Source organism: Lagenorhynchus albirostris, chromosome 10 (genome assembly GCF_949774975.1).
Source record: "Lagenorhynchus albirostris chromosome 10, mLagAlb1.1, whole genome shotgun sequence".
Lineage (NCBI taxonomy): Eukaryota > Metazoa > Chordata > Mammalia > Artiodactyla > Delphinidae > Lagenorhynchus > Lagenorhynchus albirostris.
In genome coordinates, this window is record NC_083104.1 from 72,638,703 (window position 1) to 72,652,489 (window position 13,787).

Here is a 13,787-nt window from a genome sequence, read left to right on the forward strand (position 1 = left end):
ACAGAAACTGTGAGATAACAGATTGGTGTGGTTTTAAGCTAAGTTTATGGTGATTTGTTACACAGCGATAGAAAATGAGTACAAGGCCCTTTCCCAGGGTCCCAGAGCTGGGACCCATGGGTCTCCAAGCTACCAAGCTCTTGCCCCCCACCGTTCAATCATTTCCTGATGCCTTCTCCTCTTGTGGGGACGTGAGCCTTCCCAGCTCATGCCTTTTGTTTTGCTTTGTTTTCTTCTTCTGTTTGGACATCAGTACAGAACCCATGATCTATGATACTCATTAGTGGTCCATGCGCAGCCCAATTTGATTTACATCGGTTACTTAGTTGGTTTTAATAATGCAATAAGCATCCATAAACCCACCACCCAGAACAATAGCTAGTTCTTGACAATAACCACATCTAACCTTGGCCCCCGCCTTCCTCCCCATCCCTCCACCTGTGGTAACTCATCTGAATCTGCTCTCCGTCCTTCCCTTACTTAATGCTTTATAGAGTTTAATTGCATCTATATGGATTCCATAAAATTCATTTTCAAATTTTAATGGTTTTTAACTTTATAAAAAGAGTATCATGTGGAACATAATCTCATGGGACTTTTCCCTCTCAATTTTATGTTGCCAAGATTCATGCATAATGTTGCAAGTTAGAGACGGTCGTTCGTTTTGACTGCTGTCTAATATTTCATCCTGTGACCACACAGCCACATCCCATTCATCCACTCTGCTGCTGGTGAGCACATGGGTGGCTTCTAGCCCTACTGTCATCAACAGTGCTACTCTGAACAGTCTCGTCCAAGTCTCCTGGTTCAGTAATCTGTTTCTGAGTCCAGTTCTGCCTGAATAACTGCAAGGGGAAGGATTTTGTTTCTTTGACACAGGGGACACAGGAGCCTAACACACCTTCTTGCTAGGGCCCCACGCTTGACTGACTGCTCCCAACAGATGCATCCAAATGCCCTCAACCCCAGACACCCAGATCTGGGGTCCCGAGCCCCGCTGCCACCCACCCAGGGAGTGTCAGGAGCACACAGCAGCTCTGCCCCTGCCCGAGTTTCCGCAATGAGAACTGGCTCCAGGGAAGCTCCCTGACTATGGTGGCAGCTCCCTCACGGCTGTGGGCAGGACTTCAGCCCCAAAGTCGTCTCTCTGTGCACTCGGAACTCGAGGCCCCAGAAAGTCTCCCGGCCTAGACCCCCGCAGAGCAAGCGATGACAGCGAGTGTGGCGACAAGTTGGCCAAGCAGGAAGTGCAATGCAGCCCCAGTCACACCCCTGCCCCTCTGGGCCTCGATGGAGACCCCGGTTGAGTCACTGACCCCTCTTGGGCCAGCGCGTCCTCACACAGCCCAGAGGCAATGCACACCCAGTGAGATAAGAGGTTTGACATCCCGGCTGGAGGGAAAGTACGAGAGGGAGGGGAGGCCTGAGAACACGGCCACATCTGGCAGCTCAGGGTCCTCCCTGCACAAAGCATCCTGCCCAGGGCTGAAGAGAAGCGCCGCTCACGCCCAGGGCCCCTAATTGCACAGTCATCATCAAGTCGGAGGGGACAACAGCCCTCTCCAGGCTGTGATCCTGTCTCCCTGTCCCCTGCCTACCCTCTCAGCAGGAGCTGACCTCACCCACACGGGTGGCATGAGGAATGAGAGCCCTGGCTATGGGACAAGGGCACCCAGTGGTTAGGGGCACAGCCCTCTGCAAACAGAAGCAAATCAAAAGCCCAGCTCCACCCCTTTCCAACTATGTGACTAGGCGGCTTGCTTAAGGTCTTCAGTCCTGTTTCCTCACCTATAAAATGCACCATGATGTCGTGGTTAAGAGCACAGTCCTTGGGCTCCAAACTTGGCTCTGCCCCTTACTAGCTGTGTGACCTTGGACAAGTTACTTAACCTTCCTTAAACTTGTGCTTTGGTTTCCTCAACTGTAAAATGGGGCTGCGAATGCTACCCACCTCACAGGGTTGTTATGAAAATGAAAACGAGTTGATATTTGTAAAGAGGTTAACAGAGTGCCTGGCACACAGCAAGTTCTCAATAGTGACAATCCGAGGGGTAGTCGACATCATTCATTCATTTATTTAACTAGTTTCAGTGGGGGCGTCAACTATGCACCAGGCACTGTGTCTAAAGCTGTGGGGGAAACACAGCAGAGAAAGACGGCCCTTGAAGTTCAAGATCTCACCACGTAATGACACTCTCACAGATCCAGGCACCCAAGAGGGGCAGAGGAGCAGCTGCACTGCCTGTGTGCTAGGTGCTCTGCTAGAGAGAAATCAGGGCACTTCATGAGGGAGGTGGCGCTTGGGGACTGGACCTTTAGGAGGAGTGAGGGTTTATACAGAGGAGGCAGCGGGCAGCAGGGAGCACTTTATCCAGACATTACTGTCCAGCAATGTGGGGAACTGGGCCTCAGGGCACAGCTAGTCTGAGCCCTTCAGTGTTCAGAAAAGAAATCGAGGTCCAGAGCGGAGGGGTCCTGCAAGGGCCAGTTGGTGGCAGAGATGTTGGGACTCCAGGCCACACCCTGCCACTGATGAAGCTTCCATCATCGTACCCAGTCAGCTAATGCTGCGTAACGGAGCACCACAGAACTGAGTGGCTAAAACAACAAATCGTTTGATAGCCTCTCCCGTGCCCGTGGGTCAGGGGCCTGGGAAGCGCCCGGGAAGCGTTCTGGCTTGGGTTCTGTCCTGTGGTTTTAGTCTGATGGTGGCCGGAGCTGGAGCAGCAGGAGGCTGTCTGGACGTCTGGACTCTTCACGTAGTCAGGGCCTGGCCACCTGGTCTCTCCACACGAGCTAGTTTGGGCTTCCTCATAGCATGGCAGCCTCTGGGCTCCAGCAGTGAGCTTCCAGCCGGCAAGGTGGAAGTTTTGACATCCTTTCTGTCCTAGCCTTGAGAGTCACGCAGTGGCTCTTCTGCCACTTTCTGTTGGGTACAGACAGGTCACAAACCCACCCAGATTCAAGGGGAGAGGGACCAGACTCCACCTCTCGACAAGTGTGTGGCAAGGAACTGTAAGATGGGAGATTTGGGGAAAACAACGTCTGCCACTCACACCCCCTGGCCCCTGGCCTTGCTGCCCCCTCCAGGGGGACGTACCCCCAAGCTGGGGTTCCCTCGCTCTTCACCCTCCCTTTCCTTTGTTCCCATTCACTCAACACACCTTGAGAAGTGCAGTGGGTGGAGGGGGAGGAGTTGGGGGAGCACAGGGCAAGTTACATAGAAGAGTAAGAGGAACTCAGGCAGGAGATCCCCAGGCTGAGGAGAAAGCATCCCCTCTGCTCCAGCCAGAAGCCGAGCAGGGGGGAAATGAAGGCCTCTGGAGAGGGGGGAGGCCTGGCGACCCTGCCAGCCCAAGTCTGGACTGGGGAGGAAACCAGGGCTTCCTCATGCCCCAAAGGTCAGAAGGAGACATGGGCTATCCCTGGAGTGGGGTCAGAGTCAAGACCCCGGGTCCAGCCAGCTTCCCACCCAATACTCCTGTGTTCCCAGGCCCTGGCTGCAGGCTAACCTGGCCCAGTTCCCACGACAACAGCACTGCTGTCCCACAGGCATCAGAAGAGGGAAGCAGGGCTTTCTCAGAGCCCCCGTCTGGGATGGGGTCCATGGGCATGAGCTCCCAGCAGAGCAGTCTGAGTCTCTGCTAACAAAGGCCTGCAGGCAGGAGGAGCCAGATGGAGGAGACCCATCCTCGCCTCCAGGAGTTGGGAACCAGAGGCTGAGCCAGGCCCATTCACCACCACCAAATCCCCAAAGCAGGGCCTTGGGAGAGGGGACGCGCCTGCACCGGACACTGCTGCAAAATACAGTTGACCCTTGAACAATGCCCCACCCTGGTGGGGGGGGAGCGTTAATATACGTATAATTCATAGTCAGCCCTCTGCATCTGCGGTTCACTCGCATCCACGGTTCCTCCGCATCTGCCCAACCACCGACCATGTAGTGCCGTAGTGTTTACTACTGAAAAATGTTCGCCTGTAAGTGGACCCGTGCAGTTCAAACTTGCATTGTTCAAGGGTCAACTGTACACTTAATTATTCAAAGCACCTGTCCGGAGGTTCTCCCTCAGGCTGACGGGATCCAGGGAGATGCTCACGCCCCGTGGAGTCCACGGGGTGGCGAGGCAAACACCGAGTCGTCGTTACTGCGAGCTCTACACAGGGAGGAGCCAGCCTAGAGCCGTGCTTTTTATCTTTTTGGCTGCACAGTGCAGCTTACAGGATCTTAGTTCCCTGACCAGCGTTCGAACCCAGGCCCTCAGCAACGGAAGCACAGAGTCTTCATCACTGGACCGCCAGGGAATTCCCAAGCTGTGCTTTACAATATTACACTTGGGAGAAGGCTGGGGGGGGTGCCTTCCATAGGCCATACTCCCACTTGCCTCCTACCCCGGGCCCCAGGAATTAGACTCTTTCAGAGAGGATGCCTCTATCTCAGCCTGCTTTCCTCCAAGGGCGGGGCTTGCGGGGGCTTTGGACTGGAGTGGAGATAATTTATTTGGGAAGTGACCCCAGGGAGCAGGGGTGAAGGATGAGGGCAGGAGACAGAGTGAGACAGGGAAGGAGGGTCAGCCAATACCAGGAGGGTGACTGGTGACCCCACAGGGACCTATTAAAGAGCCTTAGGAAATGTATCTCAAAACTGTCTGCCCAGGAGGGCAAATAGGGAAACATTTATCTGTTTGTTGGCTTCTGTCCCTCCACTGAACAAAAGTGTCCCCGTGGGCCTCCCTTCTGAGGTGTGCACACCGGGGGACCTCAGCAGGTCTCAGGCATGCACAGGCTGAGCTTCTCATGCAGGACCTCGGAGAGGCCTCAGGAGGGAAACGGGAGGCTCTGGGCCCAGGTAAGGCTCCGTCTGACGGCACCTGTGTGGAGGGCTCAGAGTCAGCGTGGGGCGTAGAGGAACTTGGACCCCAGCGTCCAGCGCAGGCCTCCACCCTGCTGCCGCCATCGAGCTCTCAGCACCGTCCGCAGCTGCCTGCAGGGCCAGCTTTTGAGAGACGTGAGAAAGATTTTCCTGCGGCCAGAGAAAGCTCAAACTTGGCCTCTCAGTGTGGAAGTGGGCAAGTTCTAAGTACACAGCCAGATTTCAGAGTTCTGCTCTGCTCTGTCCAGCGCAAGGGCCGGGCTGGCTTCGCTCCTCAAGTGCTTCCCTCACCAGGGGGCCTGGGCCTGGAAGGAAGCAGAGCTCATTCTGCCTGGAACTGTAGCCAGAGCCTTCCGCAAAGTGCCTGGCTTCTCCGGGCCCCGCCCAGCCTCTCCGCACGCACTTGTTTCCTGCCCAGCCAGCGGCCTCCCTTCATTTCTCCAGCATCTCGTTCGGGCTCCTCCACCTTCTCCCTGCTCGGTGTCTCGCTCTCTGTGGCCGGGCCGCACCCCCAGCGCCCTCCTTCCTACCCGCCGGCCCCAGACATCGGCAGGGGCTGCCCAGGCCCCCCGTGGCTTGGCCCTTTCCGAGCCTGTTTGGGGCCCTGCCCAAATCAGCAATGACAAGTCCCCACTCTTCCTTCTCACTCACACAAGGTGACCATTGTCCACCGCACGAGGGAGGACCAGCAGTGTTCACGCTGGGGCGGAGGAAGGATGTTTACCCAGGGTGGTGAGCACCGCCTCACGCTGCGTCCAGCCACTCCACTCCGTGTCACATGCAGGCCAAGCAGGCCCCTCACCCAGGCCCACATCAAAGTTAGAGAAAACAGGCCTGCAGGGCACAGAACGGGCAGGCGGGCTCAGAAGAGGCTCAAAGGCTCAGGACAGGCTCAGAATGGGCCCACAGGTGGCCCACGACTTGCGGAAATGAGGCTGTAGCAGGTCTTTCCCCTGTGGGTTCCCTCTGCTCAGGCCCTGAGACACTGTCCTCCATCCCATCCCTCCTTCCCACCTCCTCGTTTAATCCTGACTACCCTCCCCACGACGGGTGTTATGATTCCCCTTTGATAGATAAGGACACTGAGGCTGACAGAGATTCAACAGCTTCCCCACAGGGAGGGAAGAAGAAGGGACAACGGAGAGAGGGAAGGAGGGGATGGAGGGAGAGGAGGGGAGGCAGGAAGAGGGAGGGAGGGAGGGAGGTCCGCATCAGCACCACTTCTGCAGAGAACGTTAGGATGGCAGAGATGGGAGAGCCAGCCCTGAGGAAGTTTCCAGTCTTCCTGGAAGAAATTCCAGGATGATAAATTGCTCAAGGTCACGTGGAGAATCCCCCACTGAGCTAGGGCTTGGGGGTTTGGATCCTGGGGTGGGGGAACCTCGTGGTCACCCTCTGCAGAATAGAAGGAGGTTCTCAGCCAGGACATGCCCATCCTGGAGGCAGGGAGATGCACAAGATCCTATGCCTGGCCATTCCAGCCTGCAACCTTGGTTGGGGGCACACAGAGACGGGGGGGACTGCCAGTTACGCCAGGCATTTTTTCTGGCTTTGCCCCCTACCCTCTGCCCACACCCTAGAGTCCTGGGCTGGAGCTGGGCCAAGGCCCGGGAGCTTGGAGGGAAGCTTTCCAATGGGAGGTGATGTGGAGAGGAGCTGAGGAACGGGTGGGCGTGGCCTCCCTGGATGTTCAGCATTCTAGAATTGGCGAAGTCCTTCCAGCTCAAGACCTTGTGTCTATGGAGTCTGAGCTATGTTTCTCTCCATACCCCCTAGGCTGTCCAGAATCCTACCATGCTGGAGTGAGAGGGGCCTCTGAGACACAGCCCTCTAAGGTTTTTATGGCTGCAAACAAACCATTCCCCAACATAGCAGAGACTAAAACAACAACGGTTTCTTCATTTCTCACATTTCTGGAGTTTGTCCTGGCTGTCCTGCAAGTCTCACCTGGGATTAGGTCATTGCATCAGCTGCACTCAGCTGGAAGGTCCAAGTGGCCTCGCTCACAAACCTTAGGCCTCCACGCCACCTGCTGGGCCTCCACTCTCCTCCACTTAGCGTCTCATCCTCCAGGGCCTCTCTCTCCCGGAGAACAGCCTAGACTTCCCTCCAGTATGGTGGGAACTGAGTGGGAAGGAGGGAGAGAGGAAAGGGAGAGAAGAAGGGAGGGGAACCACTAGGCCCTTCAAGGGCTAAGCTTGGAACAGACACCATTTCACTTCTGCTGCATTTTTTCCATCAAAGCAAGTCACAAGGCCAAGCCAGATTCAAGGGGAGGGAAAGCAGACTCTACCTCTTGATGGTAGGAGAAGCAAAGAAGCTCTGACCATCTTTAATCCATCGCAGCAGGGCCGAGTTTCACCAGAGTCAGGAAAGTCAGGTCAGAGCTCAAGTGGCCTGATGGAGACTTGGGCACTTAGAGATGGATGAGGCCCCACCCCTGCCCCCAAGACTCTCTCCCATCAGCCCCCAGACCATGACTTTCCCCAGTGCTCTGTCCATGGTGGCCCTGGAGACCTGGTCTGCAGGAGGAAGGGCTGGAGTTGAGGCTGCACAGGGAGGTGGGGAGGGCTTGGGCCCCTCTGTACCAACTGTTGAGGTGTCTGAAGTTGGTTTGGGGGGTGGGTCTCTTTGTTACAGGATGTGGGGGGAGGGCACCTACTCCTTGCGGAAACTGACTCCACGAAGCCTCTGGCAGGGACCAAGCTCGGGGAGGCTGAATCGTGGGGACAGGGAAGGCTCTGCTTATCTCGATGACCTGGGGATCTAGTCCCAGAGGACTCCAGATCCCCCTTTCCTCTTCTTCCAGGTGTCCTTTGCACAGTAGCGGGTCTCAGCAGGCCCAGGCATTGGGCAGCCAAGTCGGTCCCTGAAGACCCCCGACTCCCACCCCTACCCTCCTGGCTTTCATCTGACTTATTCATGCAGCCATCTGACAGCTATTTATTGAGCACCGGCTGTGTGCCAGGTGCTGTGCTAGTCACTGGGGCTCTATCAGTGAGCAAAATAAACAAAATCCCTGTCTTCCTGGAGTCCAGATTGGAGGCGAGGGAGCATGTTTATAGATAATAAACAAAATAAATAAGTAAATTACAGAGTGCCACATTCATTTCCTGTGGCTGCCATAACAAATTACCCCAGACGTGGTGGCTTAAACACCAGAAATTTATTCCCACACAGTTCTGGAAGCTAAGAGTCTGAAATCAAGGTGTTGGCAGGGCCACGCTCCCTTCACAGGCTCCAAGAGGGGAGAATCATGCCTCTTCCAGCTTCTGGTGGTTCCTGGCAATCTTTGGAGTCCCTTAGCTTGTGGCGGTATCCCTCCAATGACCACCTCCATCTTTACGTGGCTATCTCCCCCATGTCTCTTTCTTTTCCTCTTCTTTTAAGGACACTAGTATTGGATTTAGGGTCCACCCCAAATCCAGGATGATCTCATCTCAAGAACCTTCACTTAAGCACGTCTGCAAAGACCCTATTTGCAAATCAGGTCACATTCTGAGGTTCCAGGTGAACCTCAAGTTGGTGGGGGTGGGGGCACTATTCAACCCACTATAGTCACATTCACAGGTTCCAGGGGTTTGGACATGGACATATCTTTTGCAGGACCACTCTTCCACCCACTACAAATATATTAGAAGAAATAATTTGAGGTTATTTGGAGAAACATAAAGCATAGTAATATAGAAGGGAGGGTATAGGTGCTGGAGTGGGAAGGGCAGACTGCAGTATTAAATAGGTGGTCAGGAAAACCTCACTGAGAAGGTGATATTCAAAGACCTAAGGAAGTGAGGGGGTGTGCATGTCTGAGGGGAGAAGCATCCAGGCAGAGGGAACGGGCAGTGCAAAGGCCCTGAGGCAGGAGTGTGTCCAGCAATCTGAGGAATAGGGAGCTAGAGCAGAGTGAGTGGGGGGCAGAGTGGTAGCAGAGTAGGATGGCATGGGGCCATGTAGGTCACAAGAAGGACTTTGGCCTTGACTCTGAGGAGAGACAGGACCTGACTTTGTCACAGCATCACTCTAGTTGCTGGGCTGGGCATAGACTGCAGAGGGCCAAGGACTGAAGCTTAACTCAGCTGCCCACTTCCTGCCCCACCAAGGCAGCCCCCAGGCAGCAGGCCCTCCTTAGCTCTGGAGTGGCTTCCCAGGACTCTGTCATAGAGAGACGCCTCTGATCCCCTGCTGCCGGACCCCCTGCCTGCCCACACGGCTCAGGTTTCCCCTTGTCAGCTGTACCCACCAGAGCCTGGAAAAGTCAGCTTTCCAGAAAGATTTCATCATTTTCCATTCGGAAAAATTTGCTGCTCCCACCACTCCCTCCTCTGCTCCCGAGGCTGAGACACTCAGGAGATCAGAGGGGCCGTGGGCAAAGGCACACGGGGCTTCCAACCTGCCCCATGGCAGCCTGGGACCAGACTACCCCATCCCCCAGCTGGCCCGACTTCCACCTGGGAGACCCTCCCCCCGTGTCCTCCATGGACTCCTCCAGTCATAGTCCTCCTGCCCTGGCACCTCTGCAGCCTGCTAAGTGGGTGGGCACTGGGCAGAGGCACTGGAGAGGGCTGTGGAGGAGGGGAGAAAGGTTGGGTGTCCCCCTCCGGGGCTCCCTCACAGAGGCTGAGCCACTGCTGGGAACCAAGCACCTGCCTTCACATCTAAGGTAAGTGGAAACTTCCCTTAGCATCTCTGGACCCCAGGGTCTTCTCCTCCATAATGTTCCTCATTCCCCTTGCCATTGTGGGGCCCCTTAACACAGAGCCTGTCAGTGTTTGCAGAGCCTGTCCGCATTTGCAGAACCTGCTGTGGTTTGCAGAGCCTGTCCATGTTTGCAGAGCCTGCTTGGTCACAGAGGCCGTTGCTACTCACTGAGATTGCTTCCTTTGTTCCTCCAGGCAGCCCTTACCCATTGCACAATGGTGGCTCATAAAGTCCCCTCTTCCTCCCTCTCCTGCCCTGCTTCACACCCCTCGCTGCGGTCTCCCCAAGGATCCACAGGGCATTTCCCCAAAGGCCCCAAGACTCAGACCTCCAGAAATCGCACAGCCAATCCACACTCCCCAGTGGGACCATATAAGCTGAGGTGTGGGGGGTTGGAGGTGAACAGAGGGGCCACCCCCCTTCTAAGCTCAAGTCCTGAAAAGAACATACAATTTGAAGCCAAGCTGACCTGGGCCTCTGTCACTTCCTAGCGATGGGGCTTCGGGCATCCTCTCAACTTTCTGAGTCTCAGTTTCCTCATCTATAAAATGGGGCTGCATTAGGACATGTGGCAGTGTGAGATTCACCTGATATAATGGGTAGGAAAAATTCGTGAATGGAAAGCGCCTGTGTGTGCTGGACGTGGGGCTTCCTTCTTCCACAGAACATCTCCAAGGGTTAACGAGGCAGTGGGCATTCCTACCATTAGCTCTGAGTGGTGAAAATAAGCCCACAAGGGTCTATGGAGGGAGTTCACCTCACCCAGGCCCTGGCTGAGAGCAGAAATCTGTCAGGAACATGGAGAGAGTCAACGCGGGAGCCCTCGGCCACTAGCCCTCCTTCTCCCCCACCCTCAATGCTTTGATGGTGAGTAGGAGCTGAAGGGACAGGTCTCCCCTAAGGTAGGGGCTATGGCTCCCCCCTTAGACTACAGCTCCCTGAGGCAGGGCTGTGTGTCCCCTCAGACTGGGCTCCCTGAGGACAAGGCTGTGTCCGCCCCTCAGACTGGGGGTCCTTTCCCCTCTCAAACCCCAGGATGGGGATCTGAGCATCAGCCTCTCCAACAGTATTCGTGCACCCCTGGGTGACCACCCAAAGGAACAAGGTGATTGGACCTGACAGACAGAGGCGCAGGGTGGGGTGGGGTCCTCCTGAGGAAGGAAGTGCTGATAAAAGGTCACTTCTCTGACCACTTGGCTCAGGACAAACTAGAGCTGTAATCAAAGAATTCCGTTTGGAGCCATCAGCCAGCTGGCTTTGCTAAGCGCCTGCTGTATGCACGGCCCACTGGCAGGTGTTTGGGGAGCGACCAAGAGGATCTATATGCAATGTCTGGGCTGCTGGGGAGACAGGCCTGGGCACTGTCGGGAGTTGAGCGCTGGGGCCTGGCTGCACGGACGCAGGGGTCTGGGAGAGAAGCGAGAAGTGGGAGCTGCAGTCAAGCGGCCTCCTTGAAGGAGACCCTCCTGGGACCAATTCCTGGGTCCAGGTTGAAGAAGGTGGACCTGTGGCCTCAGAGCTTTGGCCCTTGGGGAACCCCTGAAGGCCCCTCCCCATCCCACCCACCCCTCTCCTCACCACCCTCAACTTATCTGGCAGCCTTGGTCCATGTTTTCCCAGGAGCTGGTCTTCCCCCATCCCCTGAGGCCCACCCAAGGCTGAGCCCTCTCTCTCCTGCTCCTGCCCAGCAAGTCCTGGCTGGGCCAGGGGAAGCAGGGGAAGGGGCTCCCTCAAGAGCCTGCCCCTTGGGATCCAGCTCCTGGCTCCTGAGTCTCCCTCCCCCGACCCTGAATCCCCCATAGCCTGGCAATGTCTCTCTCACAAGACAGGTAGCTGGGGTGCTCTAGAGATGGAAGGAGGAGCCCCAGGGGAGACCTCTCTTCCATCCCCTGCCCCAACAAGGGGTGGTCACACCCAAAACCATCAAAGGAAGCAGATTCTATAACCCACCAGGAATGGTCTATAACCCAGGCCATCCCACTTTTGCTCACTGCTAGCAAGTTGAAGCCAGCTTATTTCTCCGCCCTGCCCAGGTTCCTGAGCAATGAGGAGCTGGGGGTCCTCAGAGATGGCTTCACTCTGGGGCCCCTGGAGGTAACGATGATGAGGGAAGGTCAGTGTTGACCCAGCCTCAGGGAACCCAGTCTGTTGGGGGAGACATAGCCCTGCCCTCTGGAATATTCTACTCCAGTGGGAGAAATAGAGCCCCTGTCCTCTGGCAGCCCCCAGACTAAGCAGAGAAACACAGCCCCTGTCCCTTCAGGGTGGTCTGACTCAGCCTTGAACACCTCCATCCTCATCCAGGGAGTAAAGATCCAGAGGTCATCATCTCCTGCCGTAGGTAAGAGTCCTTCCCATCCCCACCCCCCAAAGGACTAAGGATAGGACAGGCACGGAGCAGCAAGGGAACTTAGAGACCTGTGTCCCAAATGGTCACTGGCTGGCAGTCCCCTTCGTTGCCACCTGTGAGGCCCAGGCTCTCCCAGAATCCTGCTAAAAAGCATCCTCTCCATGCAGGAATGGACCTCGGGGGTGTCCTTGCCCCCTGTCCCATCAACCCCTTCCCTCACCACAGACACTGATAGTGCCCACAGACAGGCCCGCAGGATGAGGGAGCAGGGGAGGCCGATAAGTTGACCTTCCTCCAGCTCCTGTTTTGGCTGGAGGGCTGGTGGGCTGTTTGATCTGAGGGCCCAGGATGGACAGGGGACCCTGTATGGGAGGGGCCCCCAGGCCCAAGGCCCCAGTGGGTTGGGACAGCCCATCCCCTGGCAGGAGGGCGACCGCACCAGAGCCCCTGCTGAGGTTCCCTACTGCCAGTTCACGGCTTCTCTCAACTCCTCAGGATACCCACTTCACTCCGTGGTCCCCACCCCAGGAGACGCAGACAGAGGTCCCCTGAACCTCCCCAAAGCTTCCACCACCCACCAAGTTCCCTTGGGCTCCTCTTATTCTCCTACCTAGAAACCTTGCCCCCAGCGACAGGGAAAAGAGAAGGAAGGATCTGTGTCCCCAAGTGAAACTAATGGACAGAGGCTGACAAAGGTCTCTCCAAACCCTGTCCACCCACCGCTCGGCGGCAGTGCGGTCGAGTGACAAGATCCAGCGAAGATCATGTTCAGTTTGGGGGAGTTGAACATGATCTGTGCATTAGATAATTACAGGAAATTGTTTTGTTCAGCATGAGAATGGCTTGCTAGTTTATATAGAAAATTGGGTTAATTTTTGAGAGATGCATTCCGAAGTGATTACAGGTGACATGTCATAATGTCAATAATTTACTTTCAAATATTTCAGCTCCCCAAAGCAAGAAGCAAACCTGGCAAAATGTTCATTGTTCTATCTTGGTAATGGGTGCTTGCAGGGTCATTGTACTATTCTCTCTACTTGTCTGAATGTTTAAAGTTTTCCACAATAAAATATCCCCCCAAAAACTGAAAAAAGAAAAAGGCAACATTGTACCAACCTGAATTTGAATACCAATGCTACCACTTTCTTGCTGTGTGACCTTAGGCAATTCACTCAACCTTTCTGAGGCTCATTCCCTCTACACTTAAATGGTACAACTATACTCTTCTCAGTAGGATGTTGTGAGGATTAAAACATAGTAACTAATGGGGAACAATGCCTGGGACATAGTTAAGTGCTCAGTTAAAAATGGTCATTTGTGGTGGCTTCCCTGGTGGCGCAGTGGCTGGGAGTCTGCCTGCCGATGCAGGGGACACGGATTCGTGCCCCGATCCGGGAGGATCCCACATGCCGTGGAGCTGCTGGGCCCTGAGCCATGGCCTCTGAGCCTGCGCGTCCGGAGCCTGTGCTCCGCAACGGGAGAGGCCGCAGCAGTGAGAGGCCTGAGTACCACAAAAAAATAAAAAATAAAAATGGTTATTTGTGAAATGAATGGAGGGGAGGCTGTTGAGAGGAGCTGTCTTCTCAAACTCTGAACCTCAGTTTCTCAGTCTTCAATAAGCAGTAGTTAATGATATTACTTAGGTCAACAGCATCGTGCCCAGCCCCTAATCCATGCCAGGGGTCTTGCTGGATGCTGGGGAGGAGAGAAGGTGGAGGGTACTCTTTTTTTTTTTAATAAGTTTATTTATTTTATTTTATTATTTGTTTTTGGTCACGTTGGGTCTTCGTTGCTGCACACGGGCTTCCTCTAGCTGTGGTGAGCGGGGGCTACTCTTTCTTGCGGCGCGCGGGCTTCTCATTGCGGTGG